The sequence below is a fragment of the Pseudorca crassidens genome, chromosome 19 (assembly GCF_039906515.1).
Source record: "Pseudorca crassidens isolate mPseCra1 chromosome 19, mPseCra1.hap1, whole genome shotgun sequence".
NCBI classification, from domain to species: Eukaryota; Metazoa; Chordata; class Mammalia; order Artiodactyla; family Delphinidae; genus Pseudorca; species Pseudorca crassidens.
Window position 1 is genome coordinate 24,630,913 of NC_090314.1, and position 14,511 is coordinate 24,645,423.

The 14,511-nt window shown below is 68.5% G+C and overlaps 7 non-coding genes across 7 annotated transcripts; all 7 read left to right on the top strand.

The window, feature by feature from the left end:
• Window positions 1–349: 349 nt before the first annotated feature.
• On the top strand, window positions 350–468 carry LOC137214206 (5S ribosomal RNA). Its single transcript, XR_010938829.1, has one exon. It is a non-coding gene; the product is annotated as a 5S ribosomal RNA (ribosomal RNA).
• A 938-nt stretch (window positions 469–1,406) lies between these two features.
• Window positions 1,407–1,525, top strand: LOC137214207 (5S ribosomal RNA). Its single transcript, XR_010938830.1, has one exon. It is a non-coding gene; the product is annotated as a 5S ribosomal RNA (ribosomal RNA).
• A 2,703-nt stretch (window positions 1,526–4,228) lies between these two features.
• LOC137214208 (5S ribosomal RNA) lies at window positions 4,229–4,347 on the top strand. The gene has a single exon (XR_010938832.1). It is a non-coding gene; the product is annotated as a 5S ribosomal RNA (ribosomal RNA).
• Window positions 4,348–7,050: 2,703 nt separating this feature from the next.
• Window positions 7,051–7,169, top strand: LOC137213531 (5S ribosomal RNA). Its single transcript, XR_010938168.1, has one exon. It is a non-coding gene; the product is annotated as a 5S ribosomal RNA (ribosomal RNA).
• Window positions 7,170–9,871: 2,702 nt separating this feature from the next.
• LOC137214209 (5S ribosomal RNA) lies at window positions 9,872–9,990 on the top strand. The gene has a single exon (XR_010938833.1). It is a non-coding gene; the product is annotated as a 5S ribosomal RNA (ribosomal RNA).
• A 938-nt stretch (window positions 9,991–10,928) lies between these two features.
• Window positions 10,929–11,047, top strand: LOC137214210 (5S ribosomal RNA). The gene has a single exon (XR_010938834.1). It is a non-coding gene; the product is annotated as a 5S ribosomal RNA (ribosomal RNA).
• Window positions 11,048–13,750: 2,703 nt separating this feature from the next.
• LOC137213607 (5S ribosomal RNA) lies at window positions 13,751–13,869 on the top strand. The gene has a single exon (XR_010938242.1). It is a non-coding gene; the product is annotated as a 5S ribosomal RNA (ribosomal RNA).
• The last annotated feature ends 642 nt before the right edge of the window (window positions 13,870–14,511 follow it).

The window sequence follows — 14,511 nt, forward strand, 5'->3', positions numbered from 1 at the left end:
CGGCCCGGGCTGCGGTCGGGCTGCGCCTAGCGCCGCGTGGGCGGGCAGGGCCGATGCCCAAGGGACCGCGGGCCCCGGGCCCTGAAGCCTCCGGGGCCACGTCCCTGTGAGCGACGTGCGGGATCTTGGGCGGGGCGCCAAGCGCCGAAGGGTTTGCTGGGTCAGGGCCGCCCTGGGCTGGGAGGTGGTCGCCAAACCCTCCGCCGCCGCCCGATACCCGAGACCTCCGTTCCCCCTGCCTGGGCGGGCGAGGGGGCCCTGCCGGGGCGGGCCGGCCGCAAGGCTGGCGTTAAGGCGCCAGCGCCAGCGAAACTGGGCCTCAAGAGGCCGCCCGCGGCCCCCCGCCCCCGTCTACGGCCATACCACCCTGAACGCGCCCGATCTCGTCTGATCTCGGAAGCTAAGCAGGGTCGGGCCTGGTTAGTACTTGGATGGGAGACCGCCTGGGAATACCGGGTGCTGTAGGCTTTTTGCCTCCCGCTCCGCCCGCCTTCTCCTCTACTCGCCCGCGGCGGGGGCCGCCGGCTCCGCCCCCGCCGGGCCGCGCTGCAGGCCCCACCTCCTCAGGCCCCTCCCACCACGGCGCGCGCCGGCGGGGGCGCTCCCCGCCGGCCCGGCCGGCCAGGCGGCCAGAAGGCGGCCCTGGAAGGCAGCCGCACCCCAGACGCTCCCGGGGTGGCTGGCCCGGACCCAGACTCCGCCGCGGGCCCAGTTGCCGTCCTTTCGGCCCGCGAGCCCCTCGACCTGCACCTGGCCGCCCCCACCGGCGCCCAGCCCCGGCGCCGCCACCTGTGTGCCGGTGTGTCCCTCCACAGCTCCCTCCGACAAAAGCCCCGCCCCACCACCACCCCGCCCCTCTGGCGTGTCACCGCGGCCGGGTGCGGGAGCGGGATCGAGGGCAGGGGCCGCTTCCCCGGGCCTGCCGGCCACCAGGGGCGGGGTCCTGAGCTCGGCGGGGGGTGTGGGGGCAAGGGTGGCCTTGCCGGGGCTGAGGGGCCGTGGCGACTCAATGGTGGCTCCCGGTGGCTTCGGGCCGGCTGCTGTCGGGCAGGAGGGCCGGCCCGGGCTGCGGCCGGGCTGCGCCTAGCGCCGCGTGGGCGGGCAGGGCCGATGCCCAAGGGACCGCGGGCCCCGGGCCCTGAAGCCTCCGGGGCCACGTCCCTGTGAGCGACGTGCGGGATCTTGGGCGGGGCGCCAAGCGCCGAAGGGTTTGCTGGGTCAGGGCCGCCCTGGGCTGGGAGGTGGTCGCCAAACCCTCCGCCGCCGCCCGATACCCGAGACCTCCGTTCCCCCTGCCTGGGCGGGCGAGGGGGCCCTGCCGGGGCGGGCTGGCCGCCAGGCTGGCGTTAAGGCGCCAGCGCCAGCGAAACTGGGCCTCAAGAGGCCGCCCGCGGCCCCCCACCCCCGTCTACGGCCATACCACCCTGAACGCGCCCGATCTCGTCTGATCTCGGAAGCTAAGCAGGGTCGGGCCTGGTTAGTACTTGGATGGGAGACCGCCTGGGAATACCGGGTGCTGTAGGCTTTTTGCCTCCCGCTCCGCCCGCCTTCTCCTTTACTCGCCCGCGGCGGGGGGGCCGCCGGCTCCGCCCCCGCCGAGCCCCGCTGCAGGCAGTAGGCAAGGTGGTTTACCTGCCCGAGCAGGAAGCTTGGGCGATGGCAGAAGTGGGAAGAAACTCTTGAGCACAGGTTCTTGGGATCCACGGAGCAGCGCATGCACATGCAATGGGTGCCTACACAGCTGGCTTGCTTGTCTGTGGGGAAAGGCGAGATGGGTCAGGGCCTGGGTTCCTGAGGGGCTGAGAATCAAGGCAGGGATAGAAGAAAGGGGACAGGCCCACATCCCCTGAACCCACGCCGGCGCCCACTCACCTTTGTGGAAAATACGATTGAAAAGTGCCCGCAAGAATCTCTTCAGATGCCTCCAGAGTTGAGGGAAGAAGGGGAGGGGGGAGGCCGGGAGCAGGGTGAGCCCTGAAATCCAACCCTTGTCCGGTCACACCCCAGCAGCCCTCCCACCTCAGCCCCTTCAAGACCCCAGGGCTCCCCCAGCCGCGCTGCACAGATCCTGCCCTGACCATAGTCACCATGTTGATCCCCACGTTGAGCAAGATGAAGCTGACCGGGATCAGAAGAATTGAGTATCCTTGCTCCTGGCATTTCCTGGGGATGGGGCCAGTGAACGGCTCGGCTCGGTAGTAGTTTCGCTCACCCATGGCCGTTGGTCCCAGGACTGCCTGGGCCCTCTGCCCTCCAGTTTTAACTGGGAGCCAGACTGGGTCATAATGGGGCAGGTGGTGAGGTCACAGTGAGGGAGGGGGATGAAAAGGAGGGCCCAGAGTGGCATTCCCTGGTAACCAGGGTCAGGTAAGCTGAGCCTGGACAGTCAAACAGGGCCCGGTGGCCGGCATACATCCCCTCGAGCGGTCATTCATTCGCTCACCGCCCGCTGACTCACTTGTTCAAATGACACATTGCGTCTCTTGGCCCCTCTTGAGACTAGGAAGACCTTGGCCTCAGAGGCCTGCTGAAGGCCTGGCTGGAGTCCAGAGCCTCAGCCTTCTTCATGCCCTTCACTGGGCCTGGAGCTGGACCTGCCCAGATGTGGAACCTCCCAGTTTGGAAGCAACTTCTTGTATGAGGCTCTCTGTGGACAGGGACAGCTGAGACACAGAGGAGGTGCCCAGAGACCAGGGGTTTGGAGTCTGCAGCTGCAGATGTACTTAGTGCATGGTATAGGACCAGGAGGGGCCTGCTGGCAGAGCTGTGGCCACTAAACCAAAGGGACCCTCAGGCCAAGAAGGGGACACTGGCTTCTTATTGCAGGAAGCCAAGCGCAGGGACCCAGGCTGGCAGAAGGAGTGGCGCTTCCAAGCCACAGACCACCAATGTTTCCTGGACTCTGGCGCTCTTTATTCCTCTCTCCATGCCCTGCCGCCCCCTGCCCCTGCCCCCATTTGCTGCTGGTAAGTTCATTTTCCCAGTCTGGCTCCCGTGCAGAGAGGGCCTGGAGGCCGAGGTGGAAGGTAGCAGCGAGTTGGCCCGCGCTTGGCCCTCCTGCGGTTGCCGCTTCAGCACCAGACTGTCATACACCTGGTAGTTGGCATTGCCTCCCGGGTTCCGGCTGAGTGGCATGAAGGTGGGCGGGGGTGGAGGGTGCTCGGTAGCCTGGACGTCGGGCAGGAGGTGAGAGGGGCGGAGGAGCAGCGCTGAGCTGGGAGCCGGGGCCCGCTGGTCCGAGGCCTCGGCCAGTACCGTGAGGGAGGCGGAGGTGGCCACAGGGCGCCGCCGCAAGGGCAGGATCTCAGCCCATTCGGCCGCCGGGTGCCGCACCTCGTGGGGATCGCGGGAGTAATCCAAGTGTCCCGCGGAGGGATGCAGGCTGCGGTTGGACTCGCTGTGAGCACAGCTGGGGAGGCTACGTCTGTGGGCCGGTGGGGTGTCACGCTACCAGGCGTCGGGCCGGTAGACCCGAGGCACCAGAGCGGATGGAGGCTCAGAGCCCTCCAGACCCAGACTCCGCCGCGGGCCCAGTTGCCGTCCTTTCGGCCCGCGAGCCCCTCGACCTGCACCTGGCCTCCCCCACCGGCGCCCAGCCCCGGCGCCGCCACCTGTGTGCCGGTGTGTCCCTCCACAGCTCCCTCCGACAAAAGCCCCGCCCCACCACCACCCCGCCCCTCTGACGTGTCACCGCGGCCGGGTGCGGGTGCGGGATCGAGGGCAGGGGCCACTTCCCCGGGCCTGCCGGCCACCAGGGGCGGGGTCCTGAGCTCGGTGGGGGGTGTGGGGGCAAGGGTGGCCTTGCCGGGGCTGAGGGGCCGTGGCGACTCAATGGTGGCTCCCAGTGGCTTCGGGCCAGCTGCTGTCGGGCAGGAGGGCCGGCCCGGGCTGCGGTCGGGCTGCGCCTAGCGCCGCGTGGGCGGGCAGGGCCGATGCCCAAGGGACCGCGGGCCCCGGGCCCTGAAGCCTCCGGGGCCACGTCCCTGTGAGCGACGTGCGGGATCTTGGGCGGGGCGCCAAGCGCCGAAGGGTTTGCTGGGTCAGGGCCGCCCTGGGCTGGGAGGTGGTCGCCAAACCCTCCGCCGCCGCCCGATACCCGAGACCTCCGTTCCCCCTGCCTGGGCGGGCGAGGGGGCCCTGCCGGGGCGGGCTGGCCGCCAGGCTGGCGTTAAGGCGCCAGCGCCAGCGAAACTGGGCCTCAAGAGGCCGCCCGCGGCCCCCCACCCCCGTCTACGGCCATACCACCCTGAACGCGCCCGATCTCGTCTGATCTCGGAAGCTAAGCAGGGTCGGGCCTGGTTAGTACTTGGATGGGAGACCGCCTGGGAATACCGGGTGCTGTAGGCTTTTTGCCTCCCGCTCCGCCCGCCTTCTCCTTTACTCGCCCGCGGCGGGGGGGCCGCCGGCTCCGCCCCCGCCGAGCCCCGCTGCAGGCAGTAGGCAAGGTGGTTTACCTGCCCGAGCAGGAAGCTTGGGCGATGGCAGAAGTGGGAAGAAACTCTTGAGCACAGGTTCTTGGGATCCACGGAGCAGCGCATGCACATGCAATGGGTGCCTACACAGCTGGCTTGCTTGTCTGTGGGGAAAGGCGAGATGGGTCAGGGCCTGGGTTCCTGAGGGGCTGAGAATCAAGGCAGGGATAGAAGAAAGGGGACAGGCCCACATCCCCTGAACCCACGCCGGCGCCCACTCACCTTTGTGGAAAATACGATTGAAAAGTGCCCGCAAGAATCTCTTCAGATGCCTCCAGAGTTGAGGGAAGAAGGGGAGGGGGGAGGCCGGGAGCAGGGTGAGCCCTGAAATCCAACCCTTGTCCGGTCACACCCCAGCAGCCCTCCCACCTCAGCCCCTTCAAGACCCCAGGGCTCCCCCAGCCGCGCTGCACAGATCCTGCCCTGACCATAGTCACCATGTTGATCCCCACGTTGAGCAAGATGAAGCTGACCGGGATCAGAAGAATTGAGTATCCTTGCTCCTGGCATTTCCTGGGGATGGGGCCAGTGAACGGCTCGGCTCGGTAGTAGTTTCGCTCACCCATGGCCGTTGGTCCCAGGACTGCCTGGGCCCTCTGCCCTCCAGTTTTAACTGGGAGCCAGACTGGGTCATAATGGGGCAGGTGGTGAGGTCACAGTGAGGGAGGGGGATGAAAAGGAGGGCCCAGAGTGGCATTCCCTGGTAACCAGGGTCAGGTAAGCTGAGCCTGGACAGTCAAACAGGGCCCGGTGGCCGGCATACATCCCCTCGAGCGGTCATTCATTCGCTCACCGCCCGCTGACTCACTTGTTCAAATGACACATTGCGTCTCTTGGCCCCTCTTGAGACTAGGAAGACCTTGGCCTCAGAGGCCTGCTGAAGGCCTGGCTGGAGTCCAGAGCCTCAGCCTTCTTCATGCCCTTCACTGGGCCTGGAGCTGGACCTGCCCAGATGTGGAACCTCCCAGTTTGGAAGCAACTTCTTGTATGAGGCTCTCTGTGGACAGGGACAGCTGAGACACAGAGGAGGTGCCCAGAGACCAGGGGTTTGGAGTCTGCAGCTGCAGATGTACTTAGTGCATGGTATAGGACCAGGAGGGGCCTGCTGGCAGAGCTGTGGCCACTAAACCAAAGGGACCCTCAGGCCAAGAAGGGGACACTGGCTTCTTATTGCAGGAAGCCAAGCGCAGGGACCCAGGCTGGCAGAAGTAGTGGCGCTTCCAAGCCACAGACCACCAATGTTTCCTGGACTCTGGCGCTCTTTATTCCTCTCTCCATGCCCTGCCGCCCCCTGCCCCTGCCCCCATTTGCTGCTGGTAAGTTCATTTTCCCAGTCTGGCTCCCGTGCAGAGAGGGCCTGGAGGCCGAGGTGGAAGGTAGCAGCGAGTTGGCCCGCGCTTGGCCCTCCTGCGGTTGCCGCTTCAGCACCAGACTGTCATACACCTGGTAGTTGGCATTGCCTCCCGGGTTCCGGCTGAGTGGCATGAAGGTGGGCGGGGGTGGAGGGTGCTCGGTAGCCTGGACGTCGGGCAGGAGGTGAGAGGGGCGGAGGAGCAGCGCTGAGCTGGGAGCCGGGGCCCGCTGGTCCGAGGCCTCGGCCAGTACCGTGAGGGAGGCGGAGGTGGCCACAGGGCGCCGCCGCAAGGGCAGGATCTCAGCCCATTCGGCCGCCGGGTGCCGCACCTCGTGGGGATCGCGGGAGTAATCCAAGTGTCCCGCGGAGGGATGCAGGCTGCGGTTGGACTCGCTGTGAGCACAGCTGGGGAGGCTACGTCTGTGGGCCGGTGGGGTGTCACGCTACCAGGCGTCGGGCCGGTAGACCCGAGGCACCAGAGCGGATGGAGGCTCAGAGCCCTCCAGACCCAGACTCCGCCGCGGGCCCAGTTGCCGTCCTTTCGGCCCGCGAGCCCCTCGACCTGCACCTGGCCTCCCCCACCGGCGCCCAGCCCCGGCGCCGCCACCTGTGTGCCGGTGTGTCCCTCCACAGCTCCCTCCGACAAAAGCCCCGCCCCACCACCACCCCGCCCCTCTGACGTGTCACCGCGGCCGGGTGCGGGTGCGGGATCGAGGGCAGGGGCCACTTCCCCGGGCCTGCCGGCCACCAGGGGCGGGGTCCTGAGCTCGGTGGGGGGTGTGGGGGCAAGGGTGGCCTTGCCGGGGCTGAGGGGCCGTGGCGACTCAATGGTGGCTCCCAGTGGCTTCGGGCCAGCTGCTGTCGGGCAGGAGGGCCGGCCCGGGCTGCGGTCGGGCTGCGCCTAGCGCCGCGTGGGCGGGCAGGGCCGATGCCCAAGGGACCGCGGGCCCCGGGCCCTGAAGCCTCCGGGGCCACGTCCCTGTGAGCGACGTGCGGGATCTTGGGCGGGGCGCCAAGCGCCGAAGGGTTTGCTGGGTCAGGGCCGCCCTGGGCTGGGAGGTGGTCGCCAAACCCTCCGCCGCCGCCCGATACCCGAGACCTCCGTTCCCCCTGCCTGGGCGGGCGAGGGGGCCCTGCCGGGGCGGGCTGGCCGCCAGGCTGGCGTTAAGGCGCCAGCGCCAGCGAAACTGGGCCTCAAGAGGCCGCCCGCGGCCCCCCACCCCCGTCTACGGCCATACCACCCTGAACGCGCCTGATCTCGTCTGATCTCGGAAGCTAAGCAGGGTCGGGCCTGGTTAGTACTTGGATGGGAGACCGCCTGGGAATACCGGGTGCTGTAGGCTTTTTGCCTCCCGCTCCGCCCGCCTTCTCCTTTACTCGCCCGCGGCGGGGGGGCCGCCGGCTCCGCCCCCGCCGAGCCCCGCTGCAGGCAGTAGGCAAGGTGGTTTACCTGCCCGAGCAGGAAGCTTGGGCGATGGCAGAAGTGGGAAGAAACTCTTGAGCACAGGTTCTTGGGATCCACGGAGCAGCGCATGCACATGCAATGGGTGCCTACACAGCTGGCTTGCTTGTCTGTGGGGAAAGGCGAGATGGGTCAGGGCCTGGGTTCCTGAGGGGCTGAGAATCAAGGCAGGGATAGAAGAAAGGGGACAGGCCCACATCCCCTGAACCCACGCCGGCGCCCACTCACCTTTGTGGAAAATACGATTGAAAAGTGCCCGCAAGAATCTCTTCAGATGCCTCCAGAGTTGAGGGAAGAAGGGGAGGGGGGAGGCCGGGAGCAGGGTGAGCCCTGAAATCCAACCCTTGTCCGGTCACACCCCAGCAGCCCTCCCACCTCAGCCCCTTCAAGACCCCAGGGCTCCCCCAGCCGCGCTGCACAGATCCTGCCCTGACCATAGTCACCATGTTGATCCCCACGTTGAGCAAGATGAAGCTGACCGGGATCAGAAGAATTGAGTATCCTTGCTCCTGGCATTTCCTGGGGATGGGGCCAGTGAACGGCTCGGCTCGGTAGTAGTTTCGCTCACCCATGGCCGTTGGTCCCAGGACTGCCTGGGCCCTCTGCCCTCCAGTTTTAACTGGGAGCCAGACTGGGTCATAATGGGGCAGGTGGTGAGGTCACAGTGAGGGAGGGGGATGAAAAGGAGGGCCCAGAGTGGCATTCCCTGGTAACCAGGGTCAGGTAAGCTGAGCCTGGACAGTCAAACAGGGCCCGGTGGCCGGCATACATCCCCTCGAGCGGTCATTCATTCGCTCACCGCCCGCTGACTCACTTGTTCAAATGACACATTGCGTCTCTTGGCCCCTCTTGAGACTAGGAAGACCTTGGCCTCAGAGGCCTGCTGAAGGCCTGGCTGGAGTCCAGAGCCTCAGCCTTCTTCATGCCCTTCACTGGGCCTGGAGCTGGACCTGCCCAGATGTGGAACCTCCCAGTTTGGAAGCAACTTCTTGTATGAGGCTCTCTGTGGACAGGGACAGCTGAGACACAGAGGAGGTGCCCAGAGACCAGGGGTTTGGAGTCTGCAGCTGCAGATGTACTTAGTGCATGGTATAGGACCAGGAGGGGCCTGCTGGCAGAGCTGTGGCCACTAAACCAAAGGGACCCTCAGGCCAAGAAGGGGACACTGGCTTCTTATTGCAGGAAGCCAAGCGCAGGGACCCAGGCTGGCAGAAGTAGTGGCGCTTCCAAGCCACAGACCACCAATGTTTCCTGGACTCTGGCGCTCTTTATTCCTCTCTCCATGCCCTGCCGCCCCCTGCCCCTGCCCCCATTTGCTGCTGGTAAGTTCATTTTCCCAGTCTGGCTCCCGTGCAGAGAGGGCCTGGAGGCCGAGGTGGAAGGTAGCAGCGAGTTGGCCCGCGCTTGGCCCTCCTGCGGTTGCCGCTTCAGCACCAGACTGTCATACACCTGGTAGTTGGCATTGCCTCCCGGGTTCCGGCTGAGTGGCATGAAGGTGGGCGGGGGTGGAGGGTGCTCGGTAGCCTGGACGTCGGGCAGGAGGTGAGGGGGCGGAGGAGCAGCGCTGAGCTGGGAGCCGGGGCCCGCTGGTCCGAGGCCTCGGCCAGTACCGTGAGGGAGGCGGAGGTGGCCACAGGGCGCCGCCGCAAGGGCAGGATCTCAGCCCATTCGGCCGCCGGGTGCCGCACCTCGTGGGGATCGCGGGAGTAATCCAAGTGTCCCGCGGAGGGATGCAGGCTGCGGTTGGACTCGCTGTGAGCACAGCTGGGGAGGCTACGTCTGTGGGCCGGTGGGGTGTCACGCTACCAGGCGTCGGGCCGGTAGACCCGAGGCACCAGAGCGGATGGAGGCTCAGAGCCCTCCAGACCCAGACTCCGCCGCGGGCCCAGTTGCCGTCCTTTCGGCCCGCGAGCCCCTCGACCTGCACCTGGCCTCCCCCACCGGCGCCCAGCCCCGGCGCCGCCACCTGTGTGCCGGTGTGTCCCTCCACAGCTCCCTCCGACAAAAGCCCCGCCCCACCACCACCCCGCCCCTCTGACGTGTCACCGCGGCCGGGTGCGGGTGCGGGATCGAGGGCAGGGGCCACTTCCCCGGGCCTGCCGGCCACCAGGGGCGGGGTCCTGAGCTCGGTGGGGGGTGTGGGGGCAAGGGTGGCCTTGCCGGGGCTGAGGGGCCGTGGCGACTCAATGGTGGCTCCCAGTGGCTTCGGGCCAGCTGCTGTCGGGCAGAAGGGCCGGCCCGGGCTGCGGTCGGGCTGCGCCTAGCGCCGCGTGGGCGGGCAGGGCCGATGCCCAAGGGACCGCGGGCCCCGGGCCCTGAAGCCTCCGGGGCCACGTCCCTGTGAGCGACGTGCGGGATCTTGGGCGGGGCGCCAAGCGCCGAAGGGTTTGCTGGGTCAGGGCCGCCCTGGGCTGGGAGGTGGTCGCCAAACCCTCCGCCGCCGCCCGATACCCGAGACCTCCGTTCCCCCTGCCTGGGCGGGCGAGGGGGCCCTGCCGGGGCGGGCCGGCCGCAAGGCTGGCGTTAAGGCGCCAGCGCCAGCGAAACTGGGCCTCAAGAGGCCGCCCGCGGCCCCCCGCCCCCGTCTACGGCCATACCACCCTGAACGCGCCCGATCTCGTCTGATCTCGGAAGCTAAGCAGGGTCGGGCCTGGTTAGTACTTGGATGGGAGACCGCCTGGGAATACCGGGTGCTGTAGGCTTTTTGCCTCCCGCTCCGCCCGCCTTCTCCTCTACTCGCCCGCGGCTGGGGCCGCCGGCTCCGCCCCCGCCGGGCCGCGCTGCAGGCCCCACCTCCTCAGGCCCCTCCCACCACGGCGCGCGCCGGCGGGGGCGCTCCCCGCCGGCCCGGCCGGCCAGGCGGCCAGAAGGCGGCCCTGGAAGGCAGCCGCACCCCAGACGCTCCCGGGGTGGCTGGCCCGGACCCAGACTCCGCCGCGGGCCCAGTTGCCGTCCTTTCGGCCCGCGAGCCCCTCGACCTGCACCTGGCCGCCCCCACCGGCGCCCAGTCCCGGCGCCGCCACCTGTGTGCCGGTGTGTCCCTCCACAGCTCCCTCCGACAAAAGCCCCGCCCCACCACCACCCCGCCCCTCTGGCGTGTCACCGCGGCCGGGTGCGGGAGCGGGATCGAGGGCAGGGGCCGCTTCCCCGGGCCTGCCGGCCACCAGGGGCGGGGTCCTGAGCTCGGCGGGGGGTGTGGGGGCAAGGGTGGCCTTGCCGGGGCTGAGGGGCCGTGGCGACTCAATGGTGGCTCCCGGTGGCTTCGGGCCGGCTGCTGTCGGGCAGGAGGGCCGGCCCGGGCTGCGGCCGGGCTGCGCCTAGCGCCGCGTGGGCGGGCAGGGCCGATGCCCAAGGGACCGCGGGCCCCGGGCCCTGAAGCCTCCGGGGCCACGTCCCTGTGAGCGACGTGCGGGATCTTGGGCGGGGCGCCAAGCGCCGAAGGGTTTGCTGGGTCAGGGCCGCCCTGGGCTGGGAGGTGGTCGCCAAACCCTCCGCCGCCGCCCGATACCCGAGACCTCCGTTCCCCCTGCCTGGGCGGGCGAGGGGGCCCTGCCGGGGCGGGCTGGCCGCCAGGCTGGCGTTAAGGCGCCAGCGCCAGCGAAACTGGGCCTCAAGAGGCCGCCCGCGGCCCCCCACCCCCGTCTACGGCCATACCACCCTGAACGCGCCCGATCTCGTCTGATCTCGGAAGCTAAGCAGGGTCGGGCCTGGTTAGTACTTGGATGGGAGACCGCCTGGGAATACCGGGTGCTGTAGGCTTTTTGCCTCCCGCTCCGCCCGCCTTCTCCTTTACTCGCCCGCGGCGGGGGGGCCGCCGGCTCCGCCCCCGCCGAGCCCCGCTGCAGGCAGTAGGCAAGGTGGTTTACCTGCCCGAGCAGGAAGCTTGGGCGATGGCAGAAGTGGGAAGAAACTCTTGAGCACAGGTTCTTGGGATCCACGGAGCAGCGCATGCACATGCAATGGGTGCCTACACAGCTGGCTTGCTTGTCTGTGGGGAAAGGCGAGATGGGTCAGGGCCTGGGTTCCTGAGGGGCTGAGAATCAAGGCAGGGATAGAAGAAAGGGGACAGGCCCACATCCCCTGAACCCACGCCGGCGCCCACTCACCTTTGTGGAAAATACGATTGAAAAGTGCCCGCAAGAATCTCTTCAGATGCCTCCAGAGTTGAGGGAAGAAGGGGAGGGGGGAGGCCGGGAGCAGGGTGAGCCCTGAAATCCAACCCTTGTCCGGTCACACCCCAGCAGCCCTCCCACCTCAGCCCCTTCAAGACCCCAGGGCTCCCCCAGCCGCGCTGCACAGATCCTGCCCTGACCATAGTCACCATGTTGATCCCCACGTTGAGCAAGATGAAGCTGACCGGGATCAGAAGAATTGAGTATCCTTGCTCCTGGCATTTCCTGGGGATGGGGCCAGTGAACGGCTCGGCTCGGTAGTAGTTTCGCTCACCCATGGCCGTTGGTCCCAGGACTGCCTGGGCCCTCTGCCCTCCAGTTTTAACTGGGAGCCAGACTGGGTCATAATGGGGCAGGTGGTGAGGTCACAGTGAGGGAGGGGGATGAAAAGGAGGGCCCAGAGTGGCATTCCCTGGTAACCAGGGTCAGGTAAGCTGAGCCTGGACAGTCAAACAGGGCCCGGTGGCCGGCATACATCCCCTCGAGCGGTCATTCATTCGCTCACCGCCCGCTGACTCACTTGTTCAAATGACACATTGCGTCTCTTGGCCCCTCTTGAGACTAGGAAGACCTTGGCCTCAGAGGCCTGCTGAAGGCCTGGCTGGAGTCCAGAGCCTCAGCCTTCTTCATGCCCTTCACTGGGCCTGGAGCTGGACCTGCCCAGATGTGGAACCTCCCAGTTTGGAAGCAACTTCTTGTATGAGGCTCTCTGTGGACAGGGACAGCTGAGACACAGAGGAGGTGCCCAGAGACCAGGGGTTTGGAGTCTGCAGCTGCAGATGTACTTAGTGCATGGTATAGGACCAGGAGGGGCCTGCTGGCAGAGCTGTGGCCACTAAACCAAAGGGACCCTCAGGCCAAGAAGGGGACACTGGCTTCTTATTGCAGGAAGCCAAGCGCAGGGACCCAGGCTGGCAGAAGGAGTGGCGCTTCCAAGCCACAGACCACCAATGTTTCCTGGACTCTGGCGCTCTTTATTCCTCTCTCCATGCCCTGCCGCCCCCTGCCCCTGCCCCCATTTGCTGCTGGTAAGTTCATTTTCCCAGTCTGGCTCCCGTGCAGAGAGGGCCTGGAGGCCGAGGTGGAAGGTAGCAGCGAGTTGGCCCGCGCTTGGCCCTCCTGCGGTTGCCGCTTCAGCACCAGACTGTCATACACCTGGTAGTTGGCATTGCCTCCCGGGTTCCGGCTGAGTGGCATGAAGGTGGGCGGGGGTGGAGGGTGCTCGGTAGCCTGGACGTCGGGCAGGAGGTGAGAGGGGCGGAGGAGCAGCGCTGAGCTGGGAGCCGGGGCCCGCTGGTCCGAGGCCTCGGCCAGTACCGTGAGGGAGGCGGAGGTGGCCACAGGGCGCCGCCGCAAGGGCAGGATCTCAGCCCATTCGGCCGCCGGGTGCCGCACCTCGTGGGGATCGCGGGAGTAATCCAAGTGTCCCGCGGAGGGATGCAGGCTGCGGTTGGACTCGCTGTGAGCACAGCTGGGGAGGCTACGTCTGTGGGCCGGTGGGGTGTCACGCTACCAGGCGTCGGGCCGGTAGACCCGAGGCACCAGAGCGGATGGAGGCTCAGAGCCCTCCAGACCCAGACTCCGCCGCGGGCCCAGTTGCCGTCCTTTCGGCCCGCGAGCCCCTCGACCTGCACCTGGCCTCCCCCACCGGCGCCCAGCCCCGGCGCCGCCACCTGTGTGCCGGTGTGTCCCTCCACAGCTCCCTCCGACAAAAGCCCCGCCCCACCACCACCCCGCCCCTCTGACGTGTCACCGCGGCCGGGTGCGGGTGCGGGATCGAGGGCAGGGGCCACTTCCCCGGGCCTGCCGGCCACCAGGGGCGGGGTCCTGAGCTCGGTGGGGGGTGTGGGGGCAAGGGTGGCCTTGCCGGGGCTGAGGGGCCGTGGCGACTCAATGGTGGCTCCCAGTGGCTTCGGGCCAGCTGCTGTCGGGCAGAAGGGCCGGCCCGGGCTGCGGTCGGGCTGCGCCTAGCGCCGCGTGGGCGGGCAGGGCCGATGCCCAAGGGACCGCGGGCCCCGGGCCCTGAAGCCTCTGGGGCCACGTCCCTGTGAGCGACGTGCGGGATCTTGGGCGGGGCGCCAAGCGCCGAAGGGTTTGCTGGGTCAGGGCCGCCCTGGGCTGGGAGGTGGTCGCCAAACCCTCCGCCGCCGCCCGATACCCGAGACCTCCGTTCCCCCTGCCTGGGCGGGCGAGGGGGCCCTGCCGGGGCGGGCTGGCCGCCAGGCTGGCGTTAAGGCGCCAGCGCCAGCGAAACTGGGCCTCAAGAGGCCGCCCGCGGCCCCCCGCCCCCGTCTACGGCCATACCACCCTGAACGCGCCCGATCTCGTCTGATCTCGGAAGCTAAGCAGGGTCGGGCCTGGTTAGTACTTGGATGGGAGACCGCCTGGGAATACCGGTTGCTGTAGGCTTTTTGCCTCCCGCTGCGCCCGCCTTCTCCTTTACTCGCCCGCGGCGGGGGCCGCCGGCTCCGCCCCCGCCGGGCCGCGCTGCAGGCCCCACCTCCTCAGGCCCCTCCCACCACGGCGCGCGCCGGCGGGGGCGCTCCCCGCCGGCCCGGCCGGCCAGGCGGCCAGAAGGCGGCCCTGGAAGGCAGCCGCACCCCAGACGCTCCCGGGGTGGCTGGCCCGGACCCAGACTCCGCCGCGGGCCCAGTTGCCGTCCTTTCGGCCCGCGAGCCCCTCGACCTGCACCTGGCCGCCCCCACCGGCGCCCAGCCCCGGCGCCGCCACCTGTGTGCCGGTGTGTCCCTCCACAGCTCCCTCCGACAAAAGCCCCGCCCCACCACCACCCCGCCCCTCTGGCGTGTCACCGCGGCCGGGTGCGGGAGCGGGATCGAGGGCAGGGGCCGCTTCCCCGGGCCTGCCGGCCACCAGGGGCGGGGTCCTGAGCTCGGCGGGGGGTGTGGGGGCAAGGGTGGCCTTGCCGGGGCTGAGGGGCCGTGGCGACTCAATGGTGGCTCCCGGTGGCTTCGGGCCGGCTGCTGTCGGGCAGGAGGGCCGGCCCGGGCTGCGGCCGGGCTGCGCCTAGCGCCGCGTGGGCGGGCAGGGCCG